Raw genomic sequence first — 17,019 nt, 5'->3', positions numbered from 1 at the left:
CAATTGCGTAGGATTCCTTTTTGAAGCACTTAATCTCGCTTTTGACAGGAAGCGTCTCCTCCGAGCACGCTAATTGCCTCATGCAGCTTTAAAGGGATACGTCTCTTTTAATGCATGAAAGCCCAAATAGAAATATTTTGCCCAGTTAGAACGATGCAGGAAATTAAAAGGCCAGCAATAAACGGCACGGTGCGGCAGACCACAGCGCCAGGCAGCATGGACCTAGTCCAGGCTGCACTTAGCACAACTTCCAGAGAACGGTCAGGGCAGCTCCAGCGTGGTGCTTAGGGCTGGAGGGTAAATGCATTCGGTGCCCATTAATTCATAGGCTGGTCATGGGAAAGTGCTGCTGAAAGTGAAGCAGGGACTCTAGGCCTGACCCTGAGAGGAGCTCAGGCTATGCCTGGCCTTACGTGGGTGCATAGTCCCTGTGGGAGTCTGGCCCGAGGGTCTCCAATGAACTCTCCAAAATCAACAGCTGCCCTGGCAGATGTTACCCTCCATCTCTCTGTAGCTGTGTTTCTAAAGCTGTCGGAGGTGGGACTAGGCTGCCATGCTGCTGCCCAGGGAAAAGGGGGCCAGGCTATGACTGCAGCAGTGGTCCCTAGTGGCAAGAACTCTGCTCTGGCAGACGGGAGGGCTCTGCTCCTGGCTTTGCCACTGACCTCCTGGGTCACCTTGGGGCCTTCCCTGCATTCCTTGGTTTCTCCATCAAACGGAGACATTGAGCTCTGCATCTGGAACGCGCTGGAGCAGAGCTGGGTGGGGGCTATTCTGTATTGCATGAAAGGCTCCCGAGAGCTGCTAATTATTGCTGTATTGTTTGAATACTGCATAATGTGTCTCCTGCACATTGGAAAAGGCCTGCAGTGAGTCGCCCAGCTGGGCAGGGGGTGATAGTTTGTGCCGGTGGCAGGGGGATGCTGCCACAGCTTGCGGGGGTGGTCAGCAAGAAGGAGGTTGACGAAGTGGTTTCCGGGCGAGGCTGTGGCAGCCTCTGCTGACTGGCCGAGGGCATGTGGTGTTCCCCCATCGTTCTGCATTCTCTCTCTCCTGCAGCAGGAGAGGGGGAGTCTGAGCAGGAGCCTAGTAGTTGCCCTTGTTCCCTGGAGCATGCTAGAGGGGTGTGGCTCGAGAGCCCCTGGGGAGCTCTCTGGGACAGAAGAGGAGAACTAGCTGGGGTACTCTCCACCTGTTCCAGGCAGCCTCAGCGTGGATTTACGTAACGCGGCAGGGCCAGTATTTGCAGACTGGGAACCTGCCTCTCGGGTTAACCAAGCCCCGCTGGCAGGCGTCGGAGGGCAGCCGAGAGAACAGGAGCACGGGGCGGGGGTGGGTGTGTCCTTGTAAGCGTTGTGACCCTGCTCACCAGTGCGCTGGCAATCTCTGAGCTGCGCTGTGCGCCGTCAAATCCCTGTCACGTCGCCAAGCAATTCAATGCTTTTATCTTTGACGCCTGCTTGTCTGAGGCCTGTTTGTGGTGCAGGTGGGCTGTGGGTGGAGGTGTGTGGCCCATGGGTGGGACCCCACTGCTCCCAGCCGCCGTGTCTCCTGGCGTTCCGGGCAGTAGGAGTGCGGGCTGAGCCCGCCGGGACTGGAGCGAGCTGTCAGAGGCGCGTGTCTCTGTGGCCATCCGTCAATCAAGATGAAACATGGGCGGGAGTAAGACGCATTTGGGTCCCGTTTGCCTGTCACCGGCAGGCATCCGTCCAGAGTTAACCCTATCGCTGCTGACAGGCCCTCAGCGCAGTGTGCAGTGTGTCATGTTCTCTCATTATTGTGCATTTAGCTTCTCCTGTGGCAGGAGAGGGGCAGCCTGGGGCCCAGGGCCTGTCACTGGGGGGGCACTGTGGTTCCCTGCACCTGTCCCATGTGGGCCTCAGCTGTTGGGGGTCACTGGGGGGGACACTGACTCCCAAACAGGAGCAAGACCAAGCTGGGCCTGGCAGCACTTGTGTTCACTGAGGCCTGTAAGGAGGGGCTAAGGCCCCTGGCAAATTTTTATGGCCAGCCTGCTCTGGTGCCCCCCTCTGCAGTGACGGGAAGTGGCTGGGGCCAGACCTATGAGCAGGGTACGGCTGGGTCGGGTATGGCTAGATCCTCAGGTGATCTTGCTTCATTTAAATCCAAGAGACTGAAGAAGAAGCAACCTGCTTTCCCGGGCTCAGCTGGCGCTGCCCGGCGCTCGGCACTGTGTCTTCTGGGGCCAGGAGACATCATTTCGCTTATTAAATTGTTAGCAGCTTGCTGGGTCTGTAAAGTAACACCTGCCGGGCTCCTGCCTTGTAGCTGTGCCCAGGCGGGGCTGGCGCAGCTGTGGGAGGCTCCAGCCATGCACAGGCATAGAGCTGTGTGGGACAACGTACACTGGCACTAAACAGAGACTGGTTGGATTGCTCCCTTCCAGAGCTTCCCTGAGCCAGCATCTGCCCCGCGCGCTCGCCTAGCGAGGCTCCCTCCAGCGAAGTGTGCGGGGATAAAGAGGGCAGAAATCTGTTGCCTGGCCCAGCAGGAAGGGCTCTATGGCAGCCAGTTCTCTGAGCAAGAGCTGTGGGTGCTCCAGCTGGGCCCCGAAATGAAACTGCTTTTGCAAAGGTGGCTGTGTGCACTGGGACCAGCTCCTGCAAGTGTAGGGGGTAGCACAGCTGGGGTGTGTGGGCATGTCTGGCCAGCAGAGAGTGGGGTCTGCAAGTGAGCGTGCCTGGCTAATGTGGCAGGGACGGGGAGCGTGAAGAGCCTGGGGATGGAGGGTGGCAACGTGCATAATTAGGGGCAGACAGGATGTCTGCACAGCTGGGGGAGGGCAGAGGTGGGAGTGGGGAATGTGCAGAGCTGGGCGGGGGAGTTTACGGAGTGGATGGCCGGGGGAAGTGTTGTTCAGACTCTGGGCTTTTTTTTTTTTGGTGAAAAACTGATCTTTGTTTTCCAGAAATACACAAACTTATTCTCTCGTTTCCCCATCTTCTTCTTTTACGCCTCTGATGTACGGGACATTATTGCATCTTATCAAAACTTCACCAAGGCGTCCAGACAGTGCACCATCTCTGTATTCTTCTGGGTTTGCAAGCTGCATGCTCATGCAGCCGTCGACAGACACAAGGTAGCCCTTGTACTTCCTCCCCTCCTTCAGCTTCACCATCACTGGCTTCCCCGTCAGCCCATTCAGGAAGGGCTTCAGGTTCAGGGGCAAGCTCATGGTAACGCGGCCTGGCTCAAGGCAACGGTCAAAACAAAAATTACTCCCCGGGTCGCACGTGTGGCCGCCAGAGACGGAGAGAGGCTGCAGAGCTGAAACTGTTACTTTCCCAGAGTCACATGCATGACTTGCTCCTGTCTTGCACAACTCGGTGCAGGTGGTTCCCAGCTGTAGACGCTTCTTCCTTCTGGCCTTAATGCAACATGGGCTGCTCCTCAGTGTGGTCTCTCTGGCAGGCCAGGCACCTATTTTGCAGCCCAGACACAAAGCCTGTTGTGTGTGGAGAGCTCTCTGGGTCAGTGGGCAGGGCCCTGATGGGCAGGGTGGGGTTTGTTCTGGGGGAGCAGGCTGTTGGGGGTGTGAAGTTTCTGTGGTCTGGTCCTTGACCTTTCGGCAGAGCCCAACTGCCTGCAGGCCCTGCAGCGGTGTGGGAAGCCAGAGCGGGTGCAGGACGGCTTCACACCACCTGCGCTCGCTCCTGTGCAGAAACTTTACTGCTCTCTCTTAGCTGCTGTCTTTTGTTTTGTTTTCCCCCAAAATCTAACAGAACATCTGACAGCTTGTGTGTGTGTGTGTGAGAGAGAGAGAGAGAGTGTCCATACCTACTGCCACTTGAGCAATGGGGCACTGCACCTCCCACCCCAGCTCCCATGTGAATGGTCTTGGAGTGAGCCAGGATCCATGAATGGCTCCCCTTATCTGGTGTCTGCGGCGTTGGAAGCTGCTTTGGAAGCTGCTCTATTGCTCTCTTTCCCCGTTCATTTGTAACAGCCATGTACTTGTCAAGAGGCAGATAAGCCGCCACTCTCTGCAAAGCTTCTTATCTCTGTAAAGGAGGCATGAGGGGGGGAAGCCAAGGAACCGGGAACAAGTTAATATGTCGAGGACTTTAAAAAGTAATTGAAGCGGTTGTGTGGCAGGTGGCTGCAGCTTGTGAACAGCCTGGGGCTAGTGCCATCCCACAGTGCCCCTTCCTGGCGCATGCTCGAGTCTCCACCCTGAGCAGCAGTTTCATCGTCTTCATTTGTCTGTAGCCACCTGCCGACAGGCAGGGCTGCAGCTTGGCAAGCCACTGGTCCCTCCACGCTGAGTCCCCTGCCCTGAATGACCACTGAGAGTCCACATGGAAATGTGGGGTGCAGATACCCCTGAGAATGGGTGAGCCAGTGCCCTGCTAATTATGCAAAACACAGGCTGTGAGCATGTGGAAAGGAGGCACAATGCCATGATGGTGCTGCAGCTTTCAGGATTTTATCATGAGTCTCATAATAGCTAGAGTCCTTCTTTAAGCCCCAGCTGCTGGAGTCCTGTGATTACAGGAGAACTTTAGCTTTCGTCTAAACCAGAAATGTAATTGTCCATCTCTCATTTCAAAGATGGGATCGCTGCAGGCTCAGAAAACAAAAGTGGGGAGAAAGAATCCCCAAAGCTTATTGTTCTTCACGAGTGGGTGATTGGCCTCGTGAATTTTGACCATTGGTATTAGCCAGACTGCATCACCCCCGTTTTAGAGAGTAGAACTGAGGCGCACAGCTCAGAGGGGCCAAGGTCCCATGATGTGGCAGAGTTGGAAGATGTTGGAGTTTCATTTTGAAACAAAACTAGCAGGGGGAGGGGTGAAAGGGGAGCTGCAGGAAGGTGGATTTGTTTTGTTTTCACACCTTTGAAATGCAATGTGTCAGGTTTTCATTTTGAAATGAAACCACTGTGGCATGTTACAAAATGTTAAAAGTATAAACTGGGAAAAAAAACCGAACAACCTCTAATGACATTCCAGCCCCCCACCCACATTTTTTTCTTTTTGAATTTTATCATTTTTTGGGTTTCTCTTTGGAGCTCAAAATCCTTCTCACATGGATCTCCTTTCCCTCCCGTCCCCCGACTTGCAGCAGCACAGAGGTGCCTGTGACAGTGTTAGTGTCTGGTCCTGGGTCTCTGCTCTCACCCCAGGGCTGTGTTCTGGCTTTCCACTCCTTTTGAGTCTGAGCTGAGCCAACAAGCTGCATGTGTGGATTAACCAGGCTCCCGGATCTGTGCTGTGATGGGCTGTCCCCTGAAGCACCCACCGATCACTCTCAGAATTGCTTATCACATCGTCTAGTTTGATGGAACCCAGCATTTTTGCCCGCTTGTCCGATCTGATCCAGCTGCAGTGGGGACAGGGTCTGAATTGGTGTTGGTTTGCAAGGGCAGTGCCCCTTGGAGCAAGTCACTCTGCAGACATTTAAAGGACATTCAGTGAATCTTCATAATGCATTAACCTTGTGCGTGACTCCCTGGGGACCAGGTGTTCACCTGGTTCCTTCCAGTGCAATGGTAGGACTACATGCCGTGATGGGAGAGGGGCACACTCATGGGTTAGTTTCCTCCAAAGCTAATCCAGAACCAAGGAAGCAGTTGCCTTGTTGCTTGGGGCTTTGTCTCCACTAGAGTATAAAGTTTATTTTAAGGCACTTAGCTTGACTTTACAATGTGACTGTCTTCACTGCAAAAACCATGAGGCCAATTTTAAGGGGCGCTAAAGTCGACTTTCTTGCTCCGCCCTTCTCGGGGCATAACACCACGTTCAGATTTAAAAGGTCAAGTTCATGCTAGTATGGAAACAGTGTTGTTTAAATCGATTTTGTCAGCCTCCAGAGGTATCCCACAATGCCGCAAATGTGTCTGCTGAGGCTGCTTTCACCTCCGCTGCTCTCGGCATGTGCCAGAAGTAGGTAACAGGAAGCCCAGGAATTTGAATTCATTCGCTTTCTGGCCAGCATGGCTAGCAGACTTCCAGAGCAATCGCATCTAGCCTTGAGTTCTCAGGGTCACGAAAGAGCCCCGTCATGGAGCCATCAGGGGATCCAGTATTTCCTTTCTGTAGGGGAAGAGTAGGGAGAGAATGAATCTGTGCTGGCAAACACCAGGGACGCTCAGCAGTACTGGGTGAAAATCAAGCCCCCACAACCACGTGGCTAGCCTCCTCCCCACATCATGTGGCTAGCCCCCCCATCCACCACGGGGCTGCCAGGCTGTGCGGACCCTTCGTCCAGGCAGTGGCATGTTCTGTCCTGCACGGGGTTTCAGTGCTTGAGTGGGCTTCTTACTTGCACAGAATTTAGCAGAAGAGACCAAGAAACTTGTTTTGTGCACGGTACGTTTTACGGGCCTGCTGTCCCCACCAGCCACCATATGGCTGTTACATTTTTAAGTGCTCCCTGCTGGAACCGTGCTTTGCTGATTCCCCTCACGTCTGGCTGTTCATAAACACTGCCCAGGACATTTGTTCTCACTGGATATTTTCTAAAGAGCATTGTCTTCTGTGGCTTTTTTAAAACGAACCCCAACCCAACAGGTTCTGTGGTTAAAGACAGTTTCCTGCGCTCTCCTTGCAGGAGCACGCTTCCTTCCCAAAGTGTGTGGCTTGGGGGATGATTTCTTATGAAGGAATGGAGCTTGTGGGCTCAGACTCTTCCTTTTCTCTCCTGCACAGGCTGTTGAGCTAGGGCTTCTTTACCAGAAGAGGCAAGGGAATCCCTGCTAGTCACAGGCAAAATAATTCCAGAGTGGGGCCACCAGGTGCCGAATAACCCTAGCGCTGCACAGTGTTTCCGCAACTGTTTTATTCTCTACAACTTCCTCAGCTTTGCCAGTCTACTTCTGACAGCCTCCACACCTCATATTGGGGGTGTCCATGTAATGGCTCCTTCCCCCACTCTAACCACCAGACACCACTGCCCTCCCAGCACTGGGGAGAGAACCCAGAATTCCTGGCTACCAGCGCTCCCACCCTCTGGCCTGCTAGACCCCACTCCCAGAGCAGAGAGAGAACCGAAGAGTCCTGCTTCCTGCAGAAGGTATCACTGGAGCAGCCACCTGCCCAGATCACCATGGCCCTGGGTTCCATAGCCTGGGCAACAGAGAAGCAGGGAGTGGCAACAACGGGAAAGGCCCTTGGATCTGGCCTGGGATGACAGGAATTATGGGGGGGGGGGCATGGACAGTGGCTACGGGAGAGTTACGGTCCTCTCTTCTGAGGCCCCCACACCCCAGCACTAGAAACCCCACAAACCAGGGGCAGGCTTTGGAAAAATGTCCGTTTGTTTGCAGTGGCGGGGGGAGTGAGAGCAATGCACTCTGGGGTGATGACATCACACACTCACAACCACTCGGGGCAACTTTTTTCCCACAAGACACTGGCACAGAAACCCAAAATGCAACAGGACTACAGGAACTGTGGGAAAGATGCCCATGATGCACTGCTGCCGCAGTCGAATGTCAGCAGCTTAGTGGGGATGCTCTAAGTCAACTTCATGAGCAAATATGGACACTCAAGTTTGACTTTTATAAGCTCTAGTGTTAAAAAGTCAACTAACAGATTCAACTTTATTCCTAAGTGTAGACATAGCCTCAGAGACATGAGCTAGTTGAAGGACTCCATGGGGCCTAGAGCGTGGTAAAGGGGGTCTAGAAGCTAGAGCAGATGACTGGGAGACAGGACTTCTGGATTCTGTCCCTGGCTCTGACTTGGTGCTTTCTGTGGCTGTGGCCCTTTCAGGGCTTATCTGTGCCTCAGTTTCCCCACCTATTAAATGGCTGTTGAAAGCAGTTTGAGATTGTGGAATGAAGCAGTGAAGCAGCAGTCTGTTGGTCTCATGCCTGTCCTGGCTCTCCCAGGCCTGCGGGATCTGGATGCAACATGTCCTTCTGGTGAGTTCTGTGCTGAATGTGTGTTACACTGTGCTAGACAAGAATGCCCATGTCTTCCCTAGACTCATAGGCTGCGTCTTCACCTGCCACTTCTTCTGGAAGCAGCACACTTCTGAGCTAACCAGAAGATGCTAATGAGGTGCGGATGCAAATTTTCCGTTCCTCATTAGCATAGCGGCACGTGGTTCAGAGTCCGGAAGAAGCTCTTCTGCACTCTGAAGCACACATGGAGATATGCAGCCTGGGGGGATCTTCTGGAAGGAAACCCTCCTTCCGGAAGCCCCTTCTTCCCCAAAATTTTGGGGAAGAAGGGGTTTCCGGAAGGAGGGTTTCTTTCCGGAAGATCCCCGCGGGCCGTGTGTCTCCATGTGTACTTAGGAGTCCGGAAGAGCTTCTTCCGGACTCCAAACCATGTGCCGCTGTGCTAATGAGGAACGGAAAATTTGCATCTGCGCCTCATTAGCATCATCTGGTTAGTTCATTAGCGTGCCACTTCCGGAAGAAGTGGCATGTGGAGACGCAGCTATAGATTCTAAGGCCAGAAGGGCCCATTGTGGTCACCTCTACTCTGATCTCCTGTGTTATGAAGACCAGAGACCTGCCCAAAGTAACCCCTGGAGCAGAGCTTGTAGGACAACACCCTGAAAAATGACCAGTGACAGGGAATCCATGACCCTTGGGAAATTGCTCCAGTGGTTAATGTCTTGCACTGTTAAAAATTTAACGCCTACTGCCAGTCTGAATTTGTCTAGCTTCCTCTTCCGTTATTGGAAACGGGTTAGATAGACCTTCCTCTGCTAGGCTGCAAGAGCCCAGTATTAAACATTTATCCCCCACCTAGGTAGTGGTAGGCTGTGACCAAATCACTCCTAGACCTTCTCTGTTATACACTCACAGAGCCCATTCTATTTAGTCTGTCACTAAAAGGCCAGATTTCTAATCCTTTAATTATTCTCATGCCTCTCCTTGGAGCTCTCTCCAATTTACCAACCTCCTGCTGGCATGAGCAGAGCTGGATACAGGATTCCAGCAGTGGTCACCCAACAGCCCAGTGCAGAGGAGCAATAACCTCTCTGGTCCTCCTTGTGGGAGGAATTCCCCTGGTTTTTCATCTCGGGATTGCACTGGTTCTTTTGGCCCCAGCATCGCATTAGGAGCGGACATGAGCTGATCATCCATCATGACCCCTAATGTTCTTCAGTGTGGCTGCTTGCCAGCAGAGAGGCCTCCTTCCTGTGAGTATGCCCCACCATCCTCGTTCCCTGACCTACACATTTACACTGAGCTTTATTAAAACTCATATTGCTTGTGCTTAGTTTGCCAACAGATCTAGATCACTCTGAATGCATGACCTGTCTTCTTTCTTATTTACCTCAGCCTCGATTTGTGAATCAACTGCAAACATTCTAATAAGTGATGATTTTATATTCATTGACAAAGATGTTAAATAGCTTAGGGGCCCTTTGGGACCGCACTGGAAATGATCTCTCGATGATAATTCCCCATTACATTTACGTTTGGAGAATGGTCAGTTAGCCAGTTTTAGTCCATTTTATGTTGGGTTTTAATCCAAATGTCGTGCAGCAGCAAGTCAAATGCTGTACAGAAATCTACATCTGTTATGTCAACACTATTGTCTTTATCGACCAAACTTATATTCTCTTAAAAAAAAAAAAAAAAAAGATAAGTTCATTAGACAACATCTATTTTCCGTGGACCCCTGCTATTGTTTTGTGGAAGGTGCATTTCCCTCCTTTAGTTCTGTATTAATTGAGTCCTGGATCAGCTGTTCTGTTATCTTTCTTGGAATTGATGTCGGGCCAACAGGCCTATAATTATCCCAGTCATTCCATTAATTTTTTTTAAAAACTGGCATAATATTACATTGTTCCCTAGTTTGTCCAAGACTTATGGAAAATCAGCAGTAACATCTTGGGCCCAGTGTTATTTTGGTTCATGCCTGACTTCTCCCTGCTGATTTTAAAAAATAACAATAGTGATAATAAGTAAATTAAAAGACTTCAGGGACTGTTCATAAGCATCCAGATTTGACCCATGGTCTGCCTATTGGCTACCCCTGGAGTGAGTCATGGAGTGCCTGATCTTGGGACATGGCGGTTTTTCTGCTGTGAATCAAGCTTGGCAAGGCAAGTGCTGATCTATGGGCTATTTCACTAAGTGGTGAGTGTCAGGAGCAGCCTTACCTAAGGCAGGAGTCAGTAGTTGGGGACTAGGGGAACCCGGGCCCATTCTGCTCCATCAGTTTCGAATCCAAAGCCCTTTAGAATCATGGTCCCAATACGTGGCCAGTGTATGCCTGTTCCCTGGACACTTCTGACCCCACTTCTGTTCTGCCACCTGCACCCCGGTTCCATCTTGGGGTCCCCCTTGGATTGCTCTTGGGTCATACTCAGCAGCACCTCATCATCCTCAGCCCCTGCAGTGGAGAGGGTGCCGGCAGCCTGACTGTGGCCCTATGGCATTTGGGGTGTCGGTGGCTCCTCTGAAGGAGACTACAGCCCCTCCAGTGATGGCCTCCTGGCATTTCTACCCAGTCTGAGCCCAGCTGCTCTAGTTGGACTTTGCCCTCCATGGGCGTACACGGCTGTGCCCAGAGTGGCTCGTTAACCCTTGCCTCACCACTGCCTTGGGAGACTGAGGGGAGGCAGTGCATATTTACCTGCCAATCCTAAAGAGCAGCTTGCAGCACCTCCTGCCAGCCCATCTGGCTTAGCATTGCATTATTGGGAGTGTCATGGCTTCAGGAGCGATACCATCCCTTGTTCTGTGTTTGTACCGCACCCAGCGCAATGGGCTCCTGGGCTGTCCCATAATACGCCAAATAAATAACAGACAGCGAGCACCTTGCACACAGGTCCTGGTTCAGGAGTAGGGTGCTACTGCAATGCACATAATTACTTGTTTCTTTAGGTACAATGCTAGAGGGTATCGGAGGGGTAGCCGTGTTAGTCTGTATCTTCAAGAACAACAAGAAGTCCTGTGGCACCTTACAGACGAACAGATATTTTGGAGCATAAGCTTGCATGAGCAGGGACCGGCTTTGTGAGATGCATCTGATGAAGTGGGTCTTTGCCCACAAAAGCTTATGCTCCAAAAAATCTGTTAGTCTGTAAAGTGCCACAGGACTTCTTGTTGTTTCTGAGATTCATGCTGCCCCCAGGCAGGAGTCTTTGGATGAAAATCTCTGACATGTGGAAAGTCAGGCGAGGTGATCGGATTCCCTGCCTCAGTTTCCCCTTACATAAAATGAGGAGGATAATACTTTGTCTCTTCTGATGCTAGGTCTCATTAATGATTATTGTAAATGGCCCCTTCTGGCCTTAAATTCTCCTCATGTACTTTATAGATTTCCTCCGGTGTGGGCATTGGCTGTCTGAGTTAATAGCTATTCATGAAAATAAAGTAACCAATAAAAGGGGGGGAATAAAAATATAAACCGCTTGGGGAGAAAAAACTCCCTTCCCCTCTCAATTCATCAGCTCTCATTTTCTTTGCTGTTGTGCTTAGAAAGCTATTAGCTCGCCAGTGAGTCACAGTGTCTCACGACAGAGCAGCCAAGGACTGAATGGCAAATGGGTTAAAAAAATCAAACACTGAATTTTTTAAAAATTCTCCCTCCCCCCAGCTCCCTCATTTCCAGGCTGCTGTTACCCTCCCCCCACCGCCTGCACTTTTCAGATCCTCTGTAATGCAGCAGTTCTCTGGAGCAGCCAGTGTTGGTATGGGATGGGTGCTGCATTAGAGAGAAAAGCCCTTGAACGTGTGTCTCAGTCCACAACAGCGGCACCTCTAACAGTTCAGCACTCCGGGGGAAAACGGGCTGTTCACTGTAGGAAGGACACTAAGGCCTTCTAAACATTTTGGCCCATGCACTAAATTTCAGTCCCTTCCAGCTCTCCTTGTGCTCCACTGCAGCAGGGTTAGAGGGTCCCCACCCACCGCCTTGCAGGAGCACTGAGGCTGGGATGGGGCAGTTATCTCCCCGGTGTTGCGGGGATGTTCAGCTGGCGAAGGGATGAGTGGTGCTAAACTCACTGCTGCCATCATGGGGGGAAGTAGGGATCTGGTTTAATTGGCTGCAAACAAGGAGGCAGGGGATGTTGGTGCCAAGTGTGACGGGGTTTGGTGGGGAGCTGCTTCCCGCTCCCCGCAGCAGCCGGACGGGAATCCCAGGAGCAGAAGTGGCTGGTGCGCTGGGATGTAGTTAACTTGCCACACTGGTCTTGCTGTTTGCAGCTAATGCTGGAGAGAGCAGGCGAGGTCTGGGTGTTCAAAGGAGGAGTGAATCTAGCAAATTTCTGAACTGGTGAGCCCCAGAGAGAGCCTTGTGTCTTCCACATCTGAGTTTCCACCTCAGGTTTTGCAGCTGGTGCCCAGGGCAAAGAGGGTCTGTGCTCTCGAAAGCTTATGCTCCAAAATAACTATTAGTCTATAAGGTGCTGCAGGACTTCTTGTTTTTGTTGGTGCCCAGGGCTTTATGGCCACTCAGGTTTGGCCTGGCCACCTCGATAAGGGTGTGGTGGGCCACATCTGAATGAGTGCTGTAGCTAACTGGTGCGGCCCCATGGGTTTCCAGCACCACCCATTGATGTGTGGCCTTCTGCCCCCTCCGTCACCATGACAAGGCACAGTTGAGCCATGCTGCTGTGACCCCATGCACCAGGTCGCAATGCCTGGGCGGGAGCTGAGACCAGCCAGCCCACTGGGGCGAGAGTCACCATTGCAAGATGAGCTTGGCGCTGGCTGGCTCTGGGGCTCCCACCCCCAGGGCTTTCTGCCCGATCGTCCTCCCCAACCTTCCCATTTCCCAGAGGCAGGGCGTCTCAACTTCCAGGGGGCAGGATCCAACCCATGATTCTCATCTCCAGGTGCAGGATGCAACCCACCTTCCTGGGTCCTCCTACCTCCTGGGGCAGGGCCAATAGGGATGGGGGATGGAGGATGGGTACCTGGTGCTAGTGGGTTGGGGAGAGAGGCTGGGGCTCAGTGGAGGAGGGTGAATGTATCAGGAGGTGGGTAGGAGTTTCTGGACTGCTGGGGATTTTGAAGAGTGAGAAGGATGTGTAAGGGGGACACGGGTGCCCAGGGAGGCTCCTTGATTCTATGGTGGGGCTGGGAGGCGAGAACTGTAGAAGGAAGCTGTAGTGCTTGGGAAGACCCAGGGTGTCGTATGTGGTTATTGGGGTGGAGAGGACAGCCCTGGGTACATTTCAACTGGGGAACTCAAAGGAGCTGTTTGGGTGTTTTGGGGTGGCTGCCTTAAAGGGCAGTCTAAACCCTAGGCTCTCTCAACAGTATAGAGAGCCCAGGCGGACACTGGATTGCTTTATGCATGCCCCCTGATTTTATTGATGTCAAGGTAATGACAACCCATTTTAATTTCAATACAAAATAAATGGGAAATTCCTGAGAAGTGACACTAAAAAAAATAAGCATAATAGTTTTATGGGCTCTAGCCATTGGTGTGAGACAGGTGAAATGCCTGCAGAACTGATGTACGCTTCCTTCCTGTTGCTTTGCTGGCCCCCCTCAGGTCTGAACCAGCCCCTGCTATCCCAGTCCTGCCCCCGCCACCTGCTGTCTCTTCTGGTGCCCCATAGGCCTGACCCACAACTCCCTGAGAGCTCAGCCCTGGGCGCTTCTTCCCCGGCTTTCCTGATGCCCCTCAGTTCTGACCCCAGCCCCCTGCTGTCCCAGCCCTGGGCACGTCCCTCCCCCAGCTCTGCTGGGGCCCCTCAGGCCTGTCCCCACCTCTGTCCCAGCCCCACCAGGCCCCGCCCACACCCCATATTTAAACTGAAGTTCAACTTTCTTGAGGTTAAATAAATTGATGCAACTTCCTGTTTTGGTTTTTAAGAAAAAATGATTCTCACGGCTCTGCCTTTGGGGGAGCGTGGGGGTGTTTTGGCCGAGACAAATACACACAGGAAGGACACAAGGGAGGGTGTTGTTCTGGCCTGATGCAGTTGTTGCCTGAGTCCAGACTCACCAGCCCCTTCCTTGGCTGTAGAGTTCCAGCCAGGGTTTAGGGAGATAAATGACAAAGGGCTGCACAGGCACAAGATGAAGAGACAGGATGACACACCAGGTCTGTTTGAGTGTGGCTGCTCTGCCTACTCATCTTGGTCTCAGACACCTCCACACAACTCAGTCTGACTCAGCCCAGCAAGCACACAGGACCTGGATCCCTGGTCCCTGCAAACTGGGCCATAGTCCAAGTCCCACTGACGCTCGGCTGCAAGCGCCATGACCTGGGTCGCACAACTGTAAACCCAGGTTAATGCTGCAGCATGTATTTGCACACACCAAACGTGCACCCCTGGCTTCTGCCAGCCCAGATGTCATATGTAATGTGGACACCCCTTCCAGATCCATCAGCCTTCCAGCTGGGTGCCTTGCTCCTTGAACAACGGGGCAATGGGAAGGAAGCACCTTGGCCAGGCAGGTCCTAAGCACAGCCGGGCCAGGAACAGGCATCCTGTTTCTGCGGGGATTTGGAGATTTGTTTTGGTTTGAGAGCAAAATCAGAAAACTTTGGAGTTCCCCCCTAAAGAAACTTCCCCCAATATGTTGTTTAAGGTTCCTGGAAGTGTTTCATTTTTTGATTTTCCTAGATAAGAGATCTAACGGAGAAGAGCTGATTGATAGCAAACTCACCAATACACTGAGAAGTCATTCCGGAGCCATCAAAATGTTTTGTTCTGAAAAATCTCAAAACCAGATGAGTTGGTGTAACCATCCACAGGCTGACTTGAACCTGGGACCTCTGGAGCTTAGTGCAGGAGCTGCTACAGTGTGAGCTAAAAAGTCAGCCGGCTCCCAGCTAAGACTGTCAGGGACACTCAGTTTTGCTCTCTCTAAGTGGTTTAGGTGCTACTCCGTGGGACTGTGACCCATACAGTGGCATGGTCAGAATCCACCTCTCCTACCGCCCACCCCCAAAAATTGTTTTTCTCCCTCGCCCCCCAAACAACGCTTCCTCCCTCTCTCCCTGACGTGCTTGGTTCCGGACTGAGCAGGACACACTGGCGGCTGCTAGTCCTGTTGGAGTGTTTCCATTCGGTTTGGGTCCCAAGCACCAGCTTTTGCTAGCTTCAGGCTGGGTGCAGGCCTGGTGGTGCTGTCTGTTTTCGGTGGCCACTGGCCCTTTGCAATGTGGGAGGGTTTGGGAACTATTTCAAGCTCTGGAGTCCAACAAGTTGTAGTGGCTACTGCTATAGCGAACTAGGCACATTATTCTGAAAATGTATTTATTGTTCAGTCCAGTTAGCCACGCTCAACTAGCACAATAGCTGCATGTGGCTAGCATATTGGACACCCCAGACTTAAAGCAATACGAGCCTGTTCCTCTACACTGCCTTTCCTTCCATCTCAGCCAAACTTGGCTCAGCTCTGCTCTGCTCTGCTTTGGGGTAGGATTGGCTGTGGCCCCATGTGCTCTGGCTCAGGGTGGGCAGCCTGATACCTGCCCTCGTGTAAAAGCCAGACAGCAGCTTCCAACAATGACACCAAGGGGTGGGTATGCCCAGTGTTAAACTCCCTGATGCTCTTACTGTGAGGACCACCATCCTCCCCATCCTGCCTTAGAGCTGGGAAGAGACACTGCAGAGAGATCCCCTGGGGCGTGAGTAGCCTCCCAGCTGTAACTCCCATGCCCTCCCCTGGGGCGCAAGAGCTGGCTCCTGCAACTGCTGCTCGCTCCACAGGGGGAACATGTCTGCACATCCCCTTGCTCCTTGTCTCTCAGCCCCTCCCCAGGGCCCAGGCTCTCACTACCTGCATGCACCCGGCTCTGGCCTCACCTAGCGCTGCCCACTGCAAGGTCGTGCCCATGGCTGCACTGAAATCGCCCTCCTCAGCATCCACACCAGGGCTTTGCCCATTCACACATCCCTCCCTGGCACTCCTCAGGCCTGGCTGGTTGGGGCAAGTGCGTGAGCCCTGTTTACACATGGGGAAACTGAGGCACAGAGGCAAGATGGCAGTTTTACCATCTCTGATTGCTGCTGAAAGTGCAGCTGCTGCGGCGCTCCCATCGCTTCTACACAGCAGCTGCGTGTGGAGCCACAGGCACTGACTTGGTGGGTGCTCCAGGTCTGTGGGGATGTTAACAGGTGCAGAGTACCACTCGCACCCAGCACTCCTCTCTCGCCGCTTGCTTCCAGCTGCCCCACCCTTCCCAACCCCTTTCCGCCCTGCACTTGTGGAGCCTCATGAGCAACTGAGGCAGGAGGAGGGGTGGGAGGATGCAGGGCAGGAGTGAGCAGAGGCAAGAAGGGGGGCAGGGCTTGTGGGCAGGGGTGGAATTAGGGTGGGGCCTGGAGCGTGTGGGACATCGAGCACCTCATGACACCGTGAGAAGTCGGCCCCTATGAGCTGAGACTGGACTCCACTCCCCAGCCAAGCCCTACACCCCCCCACTTCCTTTTCGCAGCAGAGCCAACAGCCCGGATGTTTTAACTCCTGCTCCAGCCACTGTGACCACTCTCCCTCCCAGAGCTGGGCTTTGGACCCAGGAGTCCTGCCTCCTCTCCTCTGCCGCAACCAGCTAGATTCCCCTCAGCCAGCACATCTTCACCTTCATCTTGGTGCCAGCTTGCCTGCTAACTGAATGATTTTTATCAGGCATGTGATGGTGCCAGTTTGGGATATTGACACTTGATTCTTCAAACCCCCCCACCCCCCACAGCGCCTGTCGCTAAGCCAAGCTCGTTAAGCCTTCCATCAGCTCCATGCAAAGAGCTGCTATTAGTTATTTATTTTCCAGATGATTGGGTTTTCCTGCAAATGGCTTTGCAGGCTGCGCCAGGCTCAGTGGGAGAGAGCCATTCCTCCTCTTGTGGGAAGCTCAGGGCGGAAGCTGGACAGGACTAGCCAGCAAAGACAGGACGTGGGGTGAATTCACAGATCATGGTGCTGAGCTATCCGGGGAGCTTGAAATCCAGGAAGCAGAGACCTGGGAATAGCCTGTAGCCTTGGGCTGAGGCACGTACCAGGGGACTCCAACACTCCATGACGTGCAGGCAAAACCTTGGGGAGCTCCTGTTACAGCCTGATCAAGTCACCCCCAAACCTCTCTAATGAACCCCAGAATCACATTAGCCACACTG

At 52.8% G+C, this 17,019-nt stretch overlaps 1 pseudogene; it reads right to left on the bottom strand.

The window, feature by feature from the left end:
• Positions 1-2,941: 2,941 nt before the first annotated feature.
• On the bottom strand, positions 2,942-3,196 carry LOC142003353 (small nuclear ribonucleoprotein F pseudogene; annotated as a pseudogene).
• Positions 3,197-17,019: the final 13,823 nt, after the last annotated feature.

This window comes from Carettochelys insculpta, chromosome 29 (genome assembly GCF_033958435.1).
Source record: "Carettochelys insculpta isolate YL-2023 chromosome 29, ASM3395843v1, whole genome shotgun sequence".
Taxonomy (NCBI): domain Eukaryota; kingdom Metazoa; phylum Chordata; order Testudines; family Carettochelyidae; genus Carettochelys; species Carettochelys insculpta.
The sequence above is the reverse complement of the archived record's forward strand: the minus strand, read 5'-3'. Positions and strand labels throughout refer to the sequence as shown.